The 20,910-nt window shown below is 40.7% G+C and overlaps 1 protein-coding gene and 1 long non-coding RNA gene across 47 annotated transcripts in view; one reads left to right on the top strand and one right to left on the bottom strand.

Moving 5' to 3' along the window:
* MAGI2 (membrane associated guanylate kinase, WW and PDZ domain containing 2) overlaps nucleotides 1-20,910 on the bottom strand; it is a 1,508,583-nt gene that overhangs the window by 190,388 nt on the left and 1,297,285 nt on the right. The gene's annotated exons all lie outside the window — the stretch shown is intronic.
* The window catches only part of LOC144578385 (uncharacterized), a 285,723-nt gene that overhangs the window by 166,861 nt on the left and 97,952 nt on the right, over nucleotides 1-20,910 (top strand). For both annotated transcript variants that reach the window (XR_013524050.1, XR_013524049.1), the window contains exon 3: nucleotides 6,119-6,233. This is a non-coding gene — a long non-coding RNA (uncharacterized LOC144578385). The remainder of the gene's footprint in view (nucleotides 1-6,118; nucleotides 6,234-20,910) is intronic.

Genomic DNA, 20,910 nt, shown 5'->3' with positions numbered 1-20,910 from the left:
TGTAAAATTGTTTTCAAATGGCCATTTCTCCCCCGGCTTTATTCCTTATGGAGAGAGCAATTCAACCATTTCAAGTAATCCCAATGACTATCAAAAAGGATAAATCTGCATATACTGTTTGCTGATAAGCTCAGCTACATAAAGGATAGGTTCAAAATAAAGCAGGCAAGATGAAAAGCCTCAAATAGGAATAAAAGAATGGACTGGAAGAAGAAGAATTGTGCTAGGGAGGCTAAAACTCAGAGTGAGGTGAGTCTTGCAGAAAATAAGGGTAACAGCTACAAAGGGTTTTTTATTTATGTTCTGAACAAGATAAGGGCAATGAAGAGAGAAACCTGCTCTGGGTTTACAGCACACTGTAAAAAATTGGCAAAGAAAATGTGGAAGGCTATCAATACTTGGAAATGGAAAAATCTGGTTCTGACATCTTTTTAAAAAATGGTGAATGTATAGCATTGATTATTTTTTGTTCATGAGAAATCCATCTAGAAAGATTTTAAAGTAATTTAAGATGGATTACATGTCTGTTTTGGTATTTTACACCAATGTTAAATAAATCTTTATTGAGTTGTTGGTGTCTTATAAGCATCATAAATTCAACACAGAAATGGAATCTTTGATCTTTCCTCCCGAATCTCCTCTTCATTCTTTAGTGTTCTTTATTTTGGGAAATTTCTCTGCCCTCAGAGTTTTTAAGACAGGAAACTGAAAGTCATTGTTAACACTTCCCTTTCCTTTCCTTCCTTACTACCAAATTTCTGCCTATTCTACCTCCAAAGTCTATTTCAAATCCACTTCTTTTTATCTCCGTGGCCACCATTGTAATTTATGCCTTATTTTCTCTTGCTTGAGCAGAAACAACAGCAAATTTGATGATGCCACTGAATTTGATTATGCTTGAAAATCCTTTAGTGAATTCCCATTACACTTGAGATGAAATGCAAATCCTACAAGGCTCTGAAGAAATTGGCTCCTATTTATTCCCCAACCAGCACATGCATCACTCCTCTTCAATTGTTGATGTTCCTTAAGCCAGGTATTTCTAACCACAGGGCCTTTGCACAAACTCCTTCATTTGTCCACTTTTTCTTCCTCTTCACATAACTATGTCTGACCCCTTTTTATTGTTAGCTTAAGTATCACTTTCTCAGAGATGTCCCTGACCTTTCATTGTTAATCAAGTTTCCTTATACTTTTTCATTGTATCCTGCATTTTTCTTTTATATAGTACTATTTGTAATTATATTTATTAAATAATTATTAGTTGAATGTCATAATTTTATAATTATGTAATGTCCATTCCCCCATTAGAGCATAAATTCCATTAGTGGAGATATTATACTTATTTTCTTCATCATGTACTCCCAGTACTTAGCAAATACCTGACACACAGTGAGTTCTTCAGTAGACACAGTTGAATGGCTCAGTAATGGTCAGTAATGAAGGGTGAGGAGGGTAGAATACAGAGACAGAGTCAAAAGATACTCAGGAGAACTGATGAATCCTGGAGATTTGCTGGGGCTGGAGAAGTGCTATAAAGGAAAAGATGATAGCTTGGAAACTTGAGTGGATGATGGTGTTATTGGCTGAGATTTAAAAAAAGGCTTGAGTGGAGTCTTGTGAGTTAGGTTATGGGAAAAATAAATTTGAGGTGCCTTTGGGAGCATGGGTTCAAATGTAGTTTGAACTACATTTTGAAGTTTGCACTTCAAACTTTGGGTTTAGGTGTGTGTTAGTCCCATTGTAATTAGCTCTATTGGCGGGTGCTCAGAGATGTGTCAGGTAAAACTTAGTGCAGTAAAATTGTGTTGCATGAAAATGAAATCCTTCGGTTTGTAGAAGAATGAGTGAAGGATTTGAAAAGTAAGAGAGCCAAGTAGAAAGAAAGCTTAAAGAAGTGGTAGATGTAAATATTCACGATTCAAGACTGTTCATTGGTTTGTCAGGATTACTGGTGACCTCAGTGGAAGCAGTTTAATTGCTAAGACAAAGGTAGAAATCAGTTTGCAGTGGGTCTGAATAAATGGAAGGCGAGAAGGGGAACTGAGAAATGGTCATGGGGGTGAAGAAGCAGTGTCATAGTGGCTCCAGGGGAATATAGCCCTCCAAAAAGAGATTTTTTTTTTTGGCGGGATAAGCACGCCCACATTCAGATGAGAAGGAACCTGAGCAGAGACAAAGTGTGAAGATTCCGGAGGGAAGAGGCTAACTGGTGAAGTCATTTCATCAGATGAGAGAGGATGTGATCTATAGCACCAGGGGAGGGATTCACCTTAATTGGGAGATGAGGCACCCAAATCCTTCTGAAGATGCTGGAGCATATCTCTCAGTGGGTGAATCCCCAGAATCTGCCCCATTGGGGAGGGGATAAGACTAGATAGGAGAACTCACTCACAATGGCAGAGATTGGCAAAATCAGTGGGTGTCTTAGGGGTCCTAATTATGAAGCAAAGATAGAAACAGGAACACATTTTCTGAGGTGGTAGAGTGAGAAGTTATACATGCAGAGGATGGGGTAAAACTGACTTGGGTTCTAGTTCCAGCCCCACCTCTCACTAGCTATGTGGTCTCACATACATGGGTGAGCACATGCCGTCAGGATGGACTCTTGGGCTGTGAGGGAGACCCTGGGTTTGATTTGTGGCTCACAGATGCATGACTGTAACTGAGTCCCCTAACCTCTCAGAGGCTCAGATTCTTTATCTGGAACAAAGTAAGGATAACAGCAAACTATTAATGAGAACTAAATAATAATGCACTTTACATTCTATCAATATAAAGTGGTGCATTTGTTCCATTTAATGCTTTTGATGCATTTCAAATTCTAGTTCTACAAGGTAGAGGTCTGCTTTTCAGCAAGCTTCAACAATTTAATGCCACAACAGATACATGTTATTTTTCCTTAACTGTTTTACACTTTTTGTTCTCTCAAGCTTACTTTTAAGTGCTTTTAAGCTGCCTTGTGCTGTATGAACTATGACTTGTTTTAATTTGCTGTATCTTTTTCAATCATTGTTTTTATTCCATTGGAGTCTTCCCTTAAGTTCCTCTTGATCCTGGTTAGATGAGAAGGTTTAACCTTACTCCAGTCTCTGTGCTCTAGTGTAGACTGTGCCCCCAGCTTCAATGATTATGCCACCATGATTCTTTTATGAATTGCTTCTAACTTTGCATTTTCCTTTAACTATTTATACAATGAGTACTTAGATTTACCCAACTTAACTAGTTGTAGTGCTTGCCACAGTTCTTTTTATACGAGTACTTCTCTACTTGGGGATTTTGAATTTTGATTCCTCTCACAATGTATGTCCTCAAATAATTTTCTCAGAAACAGCATGTTTGGTGTGATAGGCAGAACAGTGGCTCCCGGCAAAAATATTCACATGCGCATCCTCAAAACCTGCGCATGGGCTACTTTACAAGGCAAAAGAGAATTTGCAGATGTGATGAAGGCTAAAGGCCTTCAGATGGGAAGAGTATAGCTGGTTATACAGGTGGATCCAATCTACTATATGAGTCCTTCCAAGTGAGGAAATGTTCCTGGCTGCAGCTAGAGATGGCAGCGTGAGGAGGCTTTGACTTGCTGAAGCTGCTCTGAAGATAGGGGAAGGGTGCTGCAGGCTGTGGGATGCTGGAGTCCTGAGGAAATTGATTCTCTTCTAGCAAATCCAGAAAAGAATGCTGTTATGCTGACATTTTGATTTTAGACCAGTGAGATCTATGCCGGATTTCTGACCCACAGTACTGTAAGGTCAGTTTGTATTGTTTTAAGCCACTAAGTTTGTAAGAAATTAATTATGGCAGCAGTAGAAAATCCATATAGCCGGCTTCTTTCCTAAGCACTTCCATGTGAATTCTAGTTTCAGATGAAACTAGATCACAATTTTCTTTCAAGCTCCTTGAGATTTTTCTTTTTTTGGAGACAGAATCTCACTCCTGTTGCCCAAGCTGGAGTGCAGTGGGGCAATCACAGCATACTGCAGCCTCGACGGCCTGGGCTCAGCCGATACTCGCGCCTCAGCTTCCCCAGTAGCTGGTGGTACTATAGGCATGTACCACCACACATGGCTATTTTTTTGGTATTTTTAATAGATGGGGTTTTGCCATGTTGCCCACACTGGTCTCAAACTCCTGAGCTCAGGTGATACTCCTGCCTTGGCCTCCTAAACTGTTGGGATTACAGCATAAGCCACCGCACCCAGCTGAGATTTTTCTATTGTCCTCTGATATTTAGTGATGCAGAGGAGAAGCTTGGATCTGCTCAGTTTTAATTGGTAAGTCACTTTCATTTTCCTCTCTGAAAAACTGTATTTTAAAATCCTTTCTAATGCTTTATAAATTACTAGAATATGCCTAGGAGTTAATTTGTTTTCATCAGTTTCTCCTGGAATAGAGCAAATGCATTTCCTTCATGGTTTCTCTGAAGTTTTTCTACTCAAGATGTGGTTTCAGACCTGTAGCATCAGCCTCACCTGGGATTTTTTTCTTTTTTTTGAGTTAGAAACCTCAGACACAAGACTTATACTGAATCAGATTTGCATCTTGACAGGGTTCCCAGGTGACTAGTACACATTCAAGAAGTGCTAATCAAAGGATATTGTATTATTTGTAGATTTGATCTTGACTCTTTTGTAAGAGACCTTAATTTCTTTGTCCTTTGACTCCCTACAATCAATATTTATCAAAAGAGGGACATGCTTCTTCCTCTCCTCCAAGAGGTCATAGTCGAAGCTCTTGGTTCACATTTCTGTTAAGCTTAGCCAAAAGCTGCCTCTTTCCATATTTTAAGTTCAGCCTAAGGGTTTCTCTGTACACAGTGAACTAACCTAACTGGATGTGTAAACAGACGATAACCTCTTGTGCCAATCAGTTTCGGCCAAAGGCAGCCAACTGTTCGAATTGTGTTCAAATCGGGCAAATGTTGTGCTGTAACCATTCTGAGCTGTACCTCAATTTGTACGTTATTCTCCTTCTGTCCATAAATCTCTATCTACCATGAGACAGTGTTGGGGTGTCTATGAACCTATTCTGGTTTGGGGGCTGCCCAATTCACGAATCATTCTTTTCTCAGGTGAACTCTATCAAATTTAAGGTTTTCCTTCTAACACTTCTTTCCCTTCTTCCGGTAACTCTGGCACACTACTCCCGCCACCTCCCCAGCCCGGGTTTGGTCTCCTATTTGAAACACCCAATCTAAACCAGAATTACTGGGAGAGTGATGTGCATGCGATTGCTGTTGAGTGGGAATAAAACTTGAGCCCTGCTGCTCCATTACTAGAGATCTCCTTGTGCTGACCTCTACATCATTAACTCCTTGCAGCAGCATGTCTAGTGCTCATTGATGTTAATGAATGTTTTCACCTGCTGAGGTAATTTCAAGCCCACAGGTTTGTCTATTTCATCCTTCTTACTTTGTAAATAATTTTTTTTGTGTGTGGTTTTTGCATTTTGAGCTGCTGTGCCCATTTCTGCCTTTTAAATATTACATCTTCTAGCATCTGAGGATCCCAAGTATGTTTTCTGAGTTTCTTGTTTTCTGTAGTAAATATTTTTCAGTGTCACGCTCTTCTAATCTTCAAGGCTAAACATTGCTTTTTAAAATACTTACCTATTTTGTTATAGGTAAAAATCAATCATTGCTAGAATCCATGAATCCCTGATACTATCTTTTTGATGTCTTGGCACTTTACTGGGATGTTAGGAGAAAGCATGTGAGACTCTGGCCTGGTGTCATTTTAAGTAAGATTTCTTAGCATAATCTATTAATATTAAGAGCAATTTTATTTCTATCTCTGCTTTGATCTCCATAGCTAGATCTTTTACTTTATAAAACTAAGATTTGGAACATAGGTAGAACTGATGTTTATTTCTGGTTTTAACTTAACAATCTAAGGCTTGAAATCAATCTTAAGACCGTGGCTTTCCTGATTAATAGTACTTGTTACTGCTGTGGAGATAAAGCACAAAAATCATCAGAGGATTACCCCTGCAATGTATTTTCTCATAATTACAATAGCAAGAAATAGGGATTAAGAACAAACTTGTTTGCTTTACAGTGGGAATTCTTGATGCAACTGACTTCTTTCTCTTTCTCCCTGTTTATTTTTTGTATCCCCAGGTTATCCTGTAGAACTTCCCAGGCAGAAGAAAAGATGATTCTAATGGTTCTGTGGAGCAGAGAGTCACAGCTTGCATTGCAGCCCGTGGATCACTATGAGGAACCTGAACTACTGGTGAGTCAGTGTTTTACATATCATGAAGACAATAGATGATCATGGATGTTGTTTAGTTTGGGTTCTGACAAAAGCAGACCCTGAGAGGAGGACTCAACTCTAGGAAGCATGAAACAAAGAATGGGGCCAGTGAGTCAGGGAAGGGAAACGTCAATGAGTAGATTATTGCTTTGAGCAGCTGGGGCTTAGTCTTAACGTGGATCTTCTGAGAAACCATGAGAACATGGTGGGGGCGGGGATAAGGATTGCTTTTCTAGGGTGTTAACTCTCCTGCATTCTGGGTTGTGTCTGCTTTAATGCTGAGAAAGTACCTGTGGTGCCACAGAAAGTTCTTCAGCTCTAGAGAGTAAGAGGCTGGTGCTTGAGGCAGAACTATCATCTTGCTAGAAGCATCCACAGCCATCTGTGGACTTGGGTTAGCTGAGAGGATATGAGTAAGACAACAACACCATCTGTTGTAGGTGCTGTTGATGAAAACAGGCAAACTATACCTATGGTAGGAGTAAAATGTAACTATGCACTTAGAGTCAATATTTTTTGGGAATAAGGGATTTACGTAGGATTAAAATGGAGATGGCAAATGAGTCGATTCACCTGCCAACTCTGATCAACTGGCTGCCTGGAGTGCTGTGCCGAGAAGGATTCTCGATGGCTTCAGCAGGAAACCATCTTTATCCATTAGCAACCCTAGCCATGGGAATGGAAGAGAAGCGGGGTGGGAGGTGGAGCATCTTTTGTCACTCTGCCTATTTTTGAGCCATGAGTTTTTGAATGACTCATGACTATGATTTTATTTGATATCTCTGATGAAATAAAATCCTCCACAGATTTGACCTTTTAAAATGCACAGCATGTAAAATGTATTTTGTTAATGGGAGAATTCTCCAATTGTTGCAAGACTGGGGCAGACTTCCGAGGCACAGCAGTTAAATAGGCATTAGTTTTTGTTATTTTGGTACAATTTTTCTGGTAAGCATGCTAATCTCTTTCCCACTGATACATAAAAAAATGAGTCATAGTATGAACTGAAAGTACAAAGATACCAAGGTGGAGAAAACGTTGAGTGTCAATACCTAGTCCTAGTATCAGTGACAGCGTCAGCGCCTGAGCTCAGCTGCAATGCCTAGACAAATGTAATGTGTCATCATGTTTTAAGGAAATGCCACCATTTACCCTGGACCATATTTGAACAGTTATCTGAGTCCAATAATAAGTACACCATAAAATACATTTCAGTAACAACCTGTACCATAGCAGCTCAAGTTGATTTCAAGTCTTGTGGTTATTTTCTAAATAGTCCTCAATTCTCATGTCCTGTGCTGCGTCTGAGTAATTCATGGTCAGGTCCTGCCTGGCCCACTGCAGCCAACCTACCTGCCACCTGCTCATACTTTCCTCCATCTGCTCTTCACAGTGTAGTTACAACAGTCTTTTCAAAGCATAAATTTGATCATGTCACTCCTCTACTTAAAACCTTGTCACTGGCTTCCCCATGTTTGTAAGAACAAAGCGAAAATCCCTTATAGGACCCTGATCTGTTCCCCATCCATTTTTTCTAGCCTCACCTGGTTCTTGTGCTCTCTCCTATTTGCTTAGCTTTGTCTCCTCCAGCAACAGGGACCTTCTTACAGACTCTGTACTCTCCCTCTCACCACAAGGTCATCGAGCCTGCTTCTCTGCCCTGTTGACCCAGCTAAGTCCTGTTTCTCCTTTAGATCTTGGTTTGTTTCAGGGTCACTTCAGAGGTAACATCCCAGACTTCTCTAAACTAAACCCCATAGTCTCTCATAGCTGCATAAACCTCAAGGCTGCTTCCCATTTCCATGACTGAGACCACGAATTGGTAAAGGTGTTTCCCCCGTTTGGGTTTAAATAATAGAAGTTTGCTATATTACAGTTCTTGGGGCTAGAAGTCTGAGATCACGGCATTGGTAGGGTTCATTCCTGCTAAGGGTTGCTGGAGAAAGATCTGTTCAGTCCTTACTCCTGGCTTCGGGAGTTGGATGGAAATCTTTGGCATTCCTTGGCTTCTGCTGCATCACTGAGATCTCTGCCTTCATGTTCACGGACATGCCCACAGGGGATGGCATCTCCAGTGTTCTCCTTTCTAGTAAGGACACAAATTCTTTTTTTTTTCTTTTTTATTGCATTTTAGGTTTTGGGGTACATGTGCAGAATGTGCAAAATAGTTGCATAGGTACACACATGGCAGTGTGTTTTGCTGCCTTCCTGCCCTTCACCCACATTTGGCATTTCTCCCCAGGCTATCCCTCCCCAGCTCCCCCCACACTGTCCCTTCCCATTCCCCGCAATAGACCCCAATGTGTAGTACTCCCTTTCCTGAAGGACACAAATTCTATTGGACTAGTGGCTCATCCTACTCAAGTATGACCTCGTTTTAATTAATTACCTCTGGAATGGCCTTATGTCATATAAGTTCACACTCTGAGGTACTGGGGGTAAGAACTTCAATATGTAAATTTGGGGGTGGGAACACAATTCAACCTTTAACAACCCCTTACATTAACGTCTCTGGGCCAAAGTTTTTACATTTGTCACAACTGGAATAAAAGGCGCAAGTTTCTGGGATAAGTTTTCTCTCCCCTATGGGAGAAAAGGGATTAATTTCCTGAGGGCAGGGATCTCGTGTTTGTATTCATTCTCTAGTTCCTCGCACAGTACCTAGTGTAGAGTAGGTGCTCAGTAAATACTTCTTGCATAAAAGAAAACATGAAAAGCATTGGCAACAAAAGCCAAAATAGACAAATGGGACCTAATGAAACTCCACAGCTTCTGCACGGCAAAAGAAACAGTCACTAGAGTGGATCGGCAACCAACAGAATGGGAAAAAATTTTAGCAGTTTACCCATCTGGCAAAGGGCTGATATCCAGAATTTACAAAGAACTCAAACGGATTTACAGGAAAAAAACAAACAAGCCCATTCAAAAGTGGGCAAAGGATATGAACAGACACTTTACGAAAGAAGACATATATGAGGCCAACAATCATATGAAAAAATGCTCATCGTCACTGGTCATCAGAGAGATGCAAATCAAAACCACATTGAGATACCATCTCACACCAGTTAGAATGGCAATCATTAAAAAATCTGGAGACAACAGATGCTGGAGAGGATGTGGAGAAAAAGGAACACTTTTACACTGTTGGTGGGAGTGTAAATTAGTTCAACCATTGTGGAAGACAGTGTGGCGATTCCTCAAGGCCTTAGAAATAGAAATTCCATTTGACCCAGCAATCCCATTACTGGGTATATATCCAAAGGACTATAAGTCGTTCTACTATAAGGACACATGTACACGAATGTTCATTGCAGCACTGTTTACAATAGCAAAGACCTGGAATCAACCCAAATGCCCATTGATAATAGACTGGATTGGAAAAATGTGGCACATATACACCATGGAATATTATGCAGCAATCAGAAATGATGAGTTCGTGTCGTTTGTAGGGACATGGATGAATCTGGAGAACGTCATCCTCAGCAAACTGACACAAGAACAGAAAATGAAACACCGCATATTCTCACTCATAGGCGGGTGATGAAAAATGAGAACACATGGACACAGAGAGGGGAGTACTAAACACTGGGGTCTATTGGGGGGAAAAGGGGAGGGTCAGTGGGAGGGGGAGGTGGGGAGGGATAGCCTGGGGAGAAATGCCAAATGTGGGTGAAGGGGAGAAGAAAAGAAAAGCACACTGCCATGTGTGTTCCTACGCAACTGTCTTGCATGCTCTGCTCATGTACCCCAAAACCTAAAATCCAATAAAAAATTAAAAAAAAAAAAAAAAAGAAAATGTGTTTTTACCAATACTCAATTTTTGTTTCTCTGTGATGTATCTCTCACTTAGCAGTTTGTCATTGAAATGGCAATTTTGGATATATTGTCACATTCTTTATGAAATCTGTGTGAAGGAGACAGGAAAGGAATAACTATACATATGTTACAGAAGGAGCTCGAGTTCTGATGGCGTCCCAGGCATGCAACAGGGAGATGGCAGAACTGACACTTGGCCTATAGCCCCTCTGACTCCAGGTCTAGAGTTCTTTTCCCCCATACCAATTTGCCATAGCAAGATGGGAGGGTATTATGTAACTATTAGACTAGTTACTTGCCATGATCTTGTCCTAAAATCTTTTGGGTCAGCACAAAGACCTATAATATTTATTTGGATGTTGCTTGTTGGTTTTATAGTCAGTGAAACAGAAAAGGCTAGCAGCAACGACCACTTGGTGGCCTGGGGGCTGTAGTGGCAGAGGATGAGGTTCTCGGGACATCGCAATCTCTTGCATATTTGCTTCTTAGATGCATCACTTTCAGGGGCATCATTCCAAGCTGCTGTTTTACTAAGGAAAAAGTTAGAGACCCTATGAAGTCCCACATGGGCAGAACTAGGGTTAGAAAGAGAATAGACACAGATGCATGGCACTTAGGGAGCCAGATATGCTTAGGCAGAGAGCCCTCTACAACTCTGAAGTTTTCAAGAATATTTTATTGCTCTGTTACCTAGATGACAGAATGAAGGAAGTTCTCCTGTGTTGTCAGTAATGTGCCTTGGTTGAGTTGTGATATATGTATTACAAGCTTGTGGCATGCTGGAACCATAAGGGAACTTCCAGCCACTGGATTCTGCCTCTACAGATGGACATATGAGGTCTCCCCACTGAATCATCACGGAGCTGATGACAGCCACTAGAAGTGATATAAATCTTTCAGAAAAAAGGAAAATCAGCACTTAAACTCACTAGTAGTTGACTTCTAAGCTAAATAACTTCATGTTTTATTTTGGTTTTAATCTTAAGAAAAATAGTGAAGGCAGGGGCCATGCTTGTTAACAATCATGTTGTTAACAATCCTATTGTTAGCAATTAGCTTTTAGTGATCTCACAATATTTTTCAGCTGAATTGAATTCGATTAAGTTGACAGCTTATTTTTGAACAATTTTCCATCTTCAAGTCATTTAACAAGGAAGCTTAAAAACGATGTTGGCTTTCAGGTTTCCAACAACCTCACTGACTAAAGAGATATAGGGTTTGAAAAAGCATGAGCCACCTCTGTCACCTGCATATGACAGAGGAAGTGTGCTTGTGTCACCTGGACCCACCGAGGGACTCTGTGGGTGTGTTTTGCTTTCTAAAGCTGCATTAGTACCGTGGGGCTCATTCTCAGCTCTGATTCTTCACACAGTTTCAGTGGGGACTGATGTAGATTTTTTCCTAATGGAATTAACAAGTCTAGAACCACACTTTACAGCCCAACAGCACCTCTTCACAGCTGGCACCTGCTCATACTGAACCTGGCACTTCATCATAGCTGACATTTCATGCCTCCTCTATCCTCGTCTACCTCCCATGTGAAGGGGAACTGGAACATTAACTTCTTTGCTATGGATGAAGGTCAAATTGTGCCTCTAACTGCTGCTCTGGCTGACTGGGCTGCTCTGACTAATGATGACTAATGTATTACAGAGGATTGTGGAGAATGTACCTCCTCTACCTTCCTAATGAGATCAGGGTTCACTTCTGAGTCCTCATTTTCTCACTTTATACACATTCCCTTGGGGTCTCCTTCACTCATGGTTTTAGCTCCTGTCTGCAGGAGAAGAATTGGTAGTGCTGCCTTTCTAAGCCTGACCTCTGCTACTTATACTAAGTGTCCCTCACTTCTCTCTCAAGGATTCCTTCACTTATTTACTTATTCATCATTAAATGCATATTGATTGAATGGCTACTGCAGGCCCAGCACTGTCTATCTGGACAGCTTATTAAGACAAAGGTACAACTTTATTTTGCTGAATCTGCTACACCTGCTTCCTCCATTGGCACCCACTTTTCTCTTCTCACTGAGGCATTCTCCCGGGTTGAGTTCATTTTATCCCCAGGCCTCTCATATTACCAAAACCGAGGTCAAGCCCACCTGTCTAGTGGTATTTACACTGACTCTTCTACAGGCCCACAGATTCACATCCAATAACGAATGTGATCTCTTCCCCAACAACGTGGTCCTTCTCCAATAGTCATGGTCCTAGCAAACCATTCTCCAACCCAGAAACCTGGGGCTCACTGCAAACTTGTCTTTTCCATCCTCCCTTTCACATTCTGTCATTCCTTGATATCTCTGGTACTGACCTTTTCTCTCTACTCTTGCTTCCTAATATTTGATTTAGAGCCCCAGTAGCTCAACTTCTTGCCTCTAGTATTGTAAATGATGTTTATTCCTTCCTTTCCTCTATTCCTGTCCTGTTCAATCAATTCTTTCCACTGCTGCTAGAGGAACCTTTTTAAGGCATAAATTTGAGCAGAGTACTTCTCTCTTCTTCTATATTGGTGTCCTATTTGCTACAGAATGGAGTCCAAACTCCTTATTATACAAGCTACTCCATGACCTGGCCCTGCCAGGGTTAGGGTTATGGTTAGGCTCCAGCCTCACTGCGTACAAAGTCCCACCTCGCAGCCCCTCTCTGTCTGTATCACTTCATTTGCATTTCTCAGAACACATGGGATGTGCGAAAACTCTTTCTTTGCCCTGCTGGGGCAATTTCTACCTAGAACTCCTAACCCATCCTGATTCCCTGGCAAGAATTTACGTCTTTTTAAGTCTTAGCTCTGAAATGCTGTCACCACTCTCTCTCTCCCAGGTAGAACTGACCAGTCTTGCCCGTGTGCCCCCACCCCCATTGATACCCTGGCTGCACTCCCATCACATCTCCTGGAATACACCAGGACGCTTCATTGTTATGTGCCTTGGATTAAGTAGATTATAAGTCTCTTGAGGGCAGGGGCCACATCCTGTTTGATTTTGCATCCCTAGTGCCTCCCAAAGTGACATGTATTTAAAGAATGCTTGCTAAGAAAACAACAGCACTATTTATACTGAAAAAGAATTCTGTAGTTTGATACTTCAGTTTTTAAAAATTATTTTTGTAAACAATGTATTTCCTTTCAATGGAGGATAAAACCAGTTTATATTTTAGCATAAGACACACATTAACTTTAAATAACCTGACCATGAGAAAAATAATAGAGTAGACTAGAGCAAACATTAGCCCCAACCCATCCATTTTGATAGAGGTGGAAGCGGAGCAATTTAATGATGAAGCATGAAATCACATAATTAGTGGCAGAATTGGGACAATATCCCTGGTCAGTACCTTCTTGGCCTGCTAAGTTAGGAAAGCAAACTTCATGGAGCTTTGACTGTGTGCCAGGCACTGCTTTGGCCATTTGTAGACGTTCTGTGCCGCAATCTCAGCAGAGAGGTGCAGCTGCCGGGTTTACAACCCATATGTTGTGTTTACCTCTCTGAGAACCTGTTCCGAGCACACATATTTCTTCTTTGGGTCACTATGGCATGTTGCCAGGTCACTTTTTGGATCTTTAGCAGCTCAGGAATAGCCTCCTCTGCCTTCCTTGGTCCTTGATCTTGACTACGCTGACCCTCCTCTAAAGTCTCCTCTTTCCCGTCAATGACTTTGACAGATTTAAATTCCTAGGATAGGTTCAATCATTTATTTTCCTTTGCTAGTGTATTCTGGCCTGTCCTATGGCTTTCTCGTCAGGATGACTTCTCCCCGCACAGCAGACCCTTAGTTCTCCTCCGCCTGTTATCCAATTTTTCCATTTACTCACGAAGCACCATTGTGCCCCAGACACCTCTTTCTCACTATTTGAAACCCATCAAAGGGTTTATTGTCTCAGATTAACTTAGGCTGTGGGATCTCAGAACTGTTTAGTTACAGAACTAGACTAACTTCATTGTCTAGAATGAAAAGATAATTACTTAGTGTGATGCTGTGGGAAGCTGAGAGTGGCCAAAACCATGACCAAAAGGTAAAGTAAGAACAGAGTAAAAGTACAGAGTAAAAGAGAGCATTAAAGCAGTGGCCAATTTGATAATCACAAAGATTTGGGGAGATTCATATTCCTCATATTATTCACATTCTATCTTTCAGAAAATGTGGACAATGGAATATGATTATAAATGACAGTTAGATATAAACTTAATTAAAAAATATCAAGGCCAGGTGCAGTGGCTCACAACTATAATCCCAGCACTTTGGGAGGCTGAGGTGAAAGGATGGTTTAAGGCCAAGAGTTCAAGACCAGCCTAGACAACATAGGGAGACCCTGGCCTTAAACAATCCTTTGGTTTAAAAAATAAAAACATTAGCTGGGCATGGTGTGTGTGCTTATAGTCATAGCTACTTAGGAGGCTGAGGAGGGAGGATCACTTGAGCCCAGGAGTTTGAGGCTACAGTGAGCTATGATTGCACCACTGTACTTCAGCCTGGGTGACAGAGCAAGTCCCTGTCTCTTAAATAAAAAATCAAATATGCAAAACAGCTCTTTGAAAAGCACTGCACATTCAGGAGAGATGAGAGGTTTATGCTGGGTTTAATGTGTTGGGAATGCACATTCTGTGTCCTCTTACACAAGTATGTGCCTAAAATATGCCCCAGTCCTAGAGGGTTTCAGTTAAGTAAACCATGTGTTTTATGGGATAGTACAAAATGATGTTGATTTCTTTTTCTCTTCAGCAGCTGTTTCAACTTATGTACACAATCTAGCAGTAAGTTCTCCAGCTTGCCAGCTTCATGAGCTCTATGGAGAGAAATTACACAAAACAAGGAAAAATGGAAAACTACAAACAAGTCACATTTCCTGGGTTCTTACTCTGGCAGGCACTTCAGATCATGCCATTAAATCTTCACAACGCCATGAGAAGTAGGTTCTCTTACCCTCCTATGTTACAAATGAAGCAACTGAAGATTGAGAGATGAAAAGTTACTTATCTTCAGTCACACAGTCACTGAGTGGCAGAGCTAGGATTTTAAACCTAGTTTTGAACCTAATAATCATTGTTTGTTTTACTGCCCCCAAACACAGTGGGGTTTGAAAATGGGCAAGTGTGAATCTATGAAGGGCCCATCTCTGATTGCTAAGAAAACTAACAGTCACTTCATGTGGAGTCCAAGCTTTGCCATCTGATGCTGCCTTTTTTTTTTTTTTTTTAGACGGCGTCTTGCTCTGTCTCTAGGCTGGAGTGCAGTGGCATAATCTTGGCTCACTGCAACCTCTGACTCCGGGTTCAAGCAATTCTCCTGCCTCAGTCTTCTGAGTAGCTGGGACTACAGACATGTGGCACAATGCCCAGCTAATTTTTTTTGTATTTTTAGTAAAGAGGGGGTTTCACTGTGTTGGCCAGGATGGTCTCGATCTTTTGACCTCATGATCCACCCACCTTGGCCTCCCAGAGTGCTGGGATTACAGGCACGAGCCACTGCACCCAGCCCCATCTGATGGTTCTTAACACATGGTTCCTGTACTGTTGTAGGGCACTTCATGAACTAACAAATGAAGAGAAAAGAGAATTTCCTTAAATTAAGTGGGAATTTATACTCAAAGCATGGATATTTCTCAAGCCAAAAGGAAAACCAAATAAGTAGCATTGAGTGAAAGGTGTAATGAAAAGCAAAAATCAAATCAAATCGAACCATACCTATAAAAGTTACCCAGGGCTGAATAAATAAATCAGAAAATAAACAGAAGAGAAATTGTCTCCTCATGAAACATGGTTATGGGGAGATACTCTGAACAACACAGCTGTCAGTATTTCTGTGGATCCTAACCTCTCTATTGTCGGGGCAGTCAAAGATGAATTGCTCCTGTCTCTGCCTGTTCACATAGAGTTTCTAGGTGTGTGGGTATCACACCTGGGCTTTCATCTTTTAAGAGTTTTGAGTTCTAAGCCTGTATGTTTCTTCTGTTATATCAGTCTTCCTTTTAGGAAGATTAGAAAAACATGTATGTTTTCTCACTTTGTTCCCCAGACCATTCTTTCATTTTTCTTAAAATGCTCTCCACTTTCAAGAGCTTTCTGTACTAAAAAAAAAGTATGCTCTCACATACTTGACCTATAGGTTTGAAGAACCATCCAGAGACGTACATTTTTTGAGAGTTAACTTTGAGATTTCCGAAAACAGAAATTGTGTTCTCAAAGTACTAGTGAAGAGGGAAGTCATAAATAGTGGTGACAGCAATCCAATTTAGGGGAGAGGATAACTACCTCAAAAGTTCTGAAACTTTAAAGAAATATTAACGAGGAAGTTATGTTATCAAATAATTCGAAGAGACAGTAACCAATAAACTGAAAATTTAAAAATATTAATGAATATACTAAATAATCAAAAATAACCATTAAAGACGTTGATGAGGATGTAATGGATAATTTACCTCACCCAAACCAGTTACTTCAATGCCACAAGCCTCCATATTTTATGAATTATGGCCAATATTTTATACTGCCCCCTTTTTTTCCCATAATGAAAACAGAGATTTATGCTATAAAAAGCTGGTGGAAACCCAGAAGAGAATTTATGCATTTTTGAATCCAAAACTAAAAAGGTAACAGATGAGTATAAAATATCACTATTATGTTCATCATCAGTATTGTCTATTTTTATTAAAGCCACTGCTCTTTCCAGGCATGTAGGACATTTTAAAAATAAAATTGTTCCATGTTTAAGCTTAAAGAGTTGGTACAATTGACTTGCAGAAGCAGTTGCTCTCCTGAACATTTATTATCCCTTGGACCAAAATCACGTAAAGCCCTGGACTGCTCAATTCAAAAGCAAATGTTACAGTAATGCTATCTCATTCTCAGTTACTACAGCATATGTAGATTTCATTATGAAATAGAATGGTTTGTTCAGTTGGTATTTTTCCAGTTTTGGATTGATCTGCTTCATCCGGGAATTGGAATATAGGAGCAATGAATAATGTAGAGTTTATGCAGAAACCAAAGAAATCATTTTATTTAAGATGGTTAAAAGGAACGTTTTTACATATGTTACTTGTGAGATGAGTTATCAGGTTGGGTGGGCTAGGGAAAAAGCGCTCCACTCATTAGTCTTCATACTCAGTTAGTTTTACACAGTGAATTGTTAAGTGTTCTTTTTTGACCAGGTGTGGTTGCTCACCCCTGTAATCTAAGCACTTTGGGAGGCTGCAGTGGGCAGATCACTTGAGGTCAGGAGTTTGAGATCAGCCTGGCCACCATAGGGAAACCCTGTCTCTACTAAAAATACAAAGATTAGCTGGGCATGGTGGTGTGCACCTGTGGTCCCAACTACTTGGGAGGCTGAGGCAGTAGGATGGCTTGAGTCCAGGAGGTGGAGGTTGCAATGAGCTGAGATACACCACACACCACTGCACTTCGGCCTGGGCAACAGAGCAAGACTCCGTCTCAACAACGACATCTATGCTCTCTTTTTCTCTCTTTTTTAACCAATTATGTTTTCCTGGAGGAAGTGTATCAGGTAAACAACAGATGTAGTTTTCAAATTTTGTCCTATTCAACATTCTCCATTCCCAAAGAGGAGAAGCCTCCTGGTGAGTGTGGTTTCTGGAAGTCCATGTCTCTACTGTCACTCAGCATCAAGTCATTGAAGCTGCTGGGCATTCCTCTTTGTCCTTGGGACCCCGGACTATCATTCCCAGCAGGGAAACAGGCCCTGAGGTCTGGCTGCTCTCCTTCCTTCCCTCTGCTCACCTCCAGTTTACTCAGAACTGGCTCAGTTGGCCCAGCCCCTGCAGATATCCTGGAAGCGAACTACCTGCCGGGCTGGCTTCTGCACACTGCTTCTGTTGAGTCTCTTTGGGATATTGCACAAACTGCTCTAAGACCCAAAGCTGACTACTTGTCAGAGACCAGTTATCAGCTGCAGCAGGCTTTAAGCTTGAATTCTTACTCTTATTTTCTGAGATTCCAAGTTTTTGTTTACCCCCATGAGCAGGTTGCCTCTCAGACCATTGCTAGGAACACTGCCATGGTTTATCGTCAGTAGAGTCAACCAAGGTGACTGTCTGGTGAAAGCCCTTCCCACATTTAATTTTCTTATTTATAGATAGTGTTTTTTTTGAGACAGGGTCTAACTCTATTGATTAAACTGGAGTGCAGTGGTGCGATCACCATTCACTGCAGCCTTGGCCTTCTGGGCTTAGGTGATCCTCAGCCTTTTGAGTACCTATGACTACAGGCATGTGCCACCATGCACCTGTATTTGTGTTTTTTGTAGAGATAGGGTTTTGCCAGAAAAAAGTATGTTCTGAGCACTTACTATGTATCTGGCTCCGTATATTCACATTTCTACACCTCAGAGTTTTAGAAATAGAACTGCTTTAGGCACAATTCCAAAAGCAAAATGGCCTGAATATTTGTTGGGGTATGAGTGCTTCAAAACCAAGTTCATATTTGGCAAGGTTTGACCAGAGAGAGGTCAATTTCTTCCTAAACAGCTCAGTGCAGACAGCATCCGGGCCATGGGCTTCATTTTGCCATACTTCACTTCTCTCTGAGTGATTAAAACATTTCTAGATAAATTAAAATTCTTCTTTTAGTCCTTTGAGTGTCCAAGGCAGATCCGGTTTTCTTCAATTCTTTGCACCTGTACCCATATCGGGCAACTCCAGGGGTGCCATTCATAGGATAGGTAAGTCTGAGACAGGGCCGTGCTTCTCAAATAATCTCTAGTAAAAGACCAGTTTTTTTTTTTTTTTTTTTAGAAATTCAAATCCATCAAAAGCCAACGTGTTTGTAAAGAAAATTATTAGAAAATTAAAACAGAAAAATATAAGCCCCTATTTTAAAAACTATTTGATTGAACTGATATAAAATTACTCATGTCAGTTTGCCATAAAAGTTTTTAATGCTTAATCTCAATTTTTTACGTCTTTCTTTGAGCACTGGTGACAATAGTTTCTGGACCACTCCCAGTCAGTGCGCCACACCCACAGGTCTAGGACATAGGTTCTGTGTGCATGGCGCTCCCTGCCTGTGTGCAGTACAGTTTAACTGAATGTCAGGGAATGACTTCAGAAAGTATACAAATGTATAAAGATGTGGGCAGCAAGAACTTCTCTCAACTGAGACTTTGGCATGATAGGCAAATTAATGGATTGTAGACAAAATACAAGGCATTACTGTCCTTATTTCAACCTTATATCTGAGCCTTGAGACCAATTTGGAGTCAGGACTTCACATTCATGCTCATTAGTGATTCAGTGCCACTGGCAGCGAATGAGACCTTTTTCAGTTAATTCAGATATTCTGGCTGAAGTCCAACCTGGGTAACTGCCTCGGCCTACATGAATGTCTCCTACCACTGAAATTATACTTCCTCTCTTAAACTACTGTGTAATAACACAGTCTGCCTTTGAATAGCTGCCATTGTAAGCTTTAGAGGTAACTACCTTTTCCTGCCAGGTAAAACAATTTAAAAATGCACTGTGTGTATGTGTGTGTGTGTGTGTGTGTGTGTGTGTGTGTGTATTTCTCTATGAGGCTTATGAACATACAAATGGCTTCTCGAGAAAGAAACAGATAAATGTGCAGTCAGAATGACACTTTTATTGGAACTAGAGTTTCGCTGGATATTTGCACAACAAGGCTGATGGGACCACAGAACTGAGTTTTCTGTAAATTAGATGTGAATGCCAATGATTGCAGGGTTGGGACAGGCATGATTAAATGCATTGGTTTTAAAGTCAGATTTTAGTTTGATTATAGATATTTTGTGGGACAGCATCATTAAAAAAGAGACTTAAAAGAGTTTTAAGAAAAGTTTAGGGCATACATCTATTCAAGGCTTCCACCCTCTCCACAATTTTGGTGTTTCTATTCTTTTCTTGTACAGTTGGTATAAAGAGGGCTGTAAAAGTATAACTCTTTGCATATTCATTTAAAAATAAAAATAGTTTCTTAGATTTTTTTCCTTTTTCTGAGTCTGATTCTACATTGTGGTCATTTATTTTTCTAACACATGTCCTTGATATGTTGATGAAGCACCCACACTGTTCATTATCATTGCTCATTAGTGTATGTCTGGATTCTCTTGCTGGGCATTCAAGGCTTTACAGGAGGATCTATCCCTATTTCAATTACCCAACATTATCTGTCTCTGTTTCATACCCAAGAAATCCCAATATGAACTTTTACCAGAGTTCTGCTCATGAAAGAACTATGCTAATGGGCCCTAGCTCTTCTCATCTCTAAGGCCTCATGATTTACAGAACTACTCAATATGGGATGTTTTCCCCCTTCTCTATCCCTTTCACCTTAAATCTCTGTACATCTTTAATCTTAACTTCAGGTGATTCTTTTCCTAAATTCCTCTCACTTTTATTTGCATCATAGGATTTAGACTTACAGTATATCTCCTTTAATATTTATTGGATATTTCACGTGCATGAACTCCACCTTTCTAATGAAGTGATGTGCTCTTCACAGGCATGAATGAAATAAAAGAATATAATTCCCCCCCTTCTTGTTGTGCAGAAAGCCTGGGAAATCCTCCCCTCCACTTCCCATTTGTCACTCCTGTCTCCTCTGTCACCTAGGGAAGTTGTGCCACAGAAACACCACGTTACTTTCTTACTCAGGTGTTTTTTAAAAAATCCTTAGAAAGAAGCATCATTGGTTATTGTGACTACCTAGCAAAATTTTTCTGTAAAGAGTCAGACAGTAAATATGTTAGGCTTTCCAAGCTGCATGATCTCTGCTCCAACTACTGAACTCTGTCCTTGCAATGCAAAAGCAGCCATTGAGAATGCGCAAACCAATGAGAGTGGCTGTGTTCCAGTAACATTCTATGGACAT

Source organism: Callithrix jacchus, chromosome 11 (assembly GCF_049354715.1).
Source record: "Callithrix jacchus isolate 240 chromosome 11, calJac240_pri, whole genome shotgun sequence".
Lineage (NCBI taxonomy): Eukaryota > Metazoa > Chordata > Mammalia > Primates > Cebidae > Callithrix > Callithrix jacchus.
Note: the sequence above shows the minus strand (reverse complement) of the source record. Positions and strands in the feature narration are given on the sequence as shown.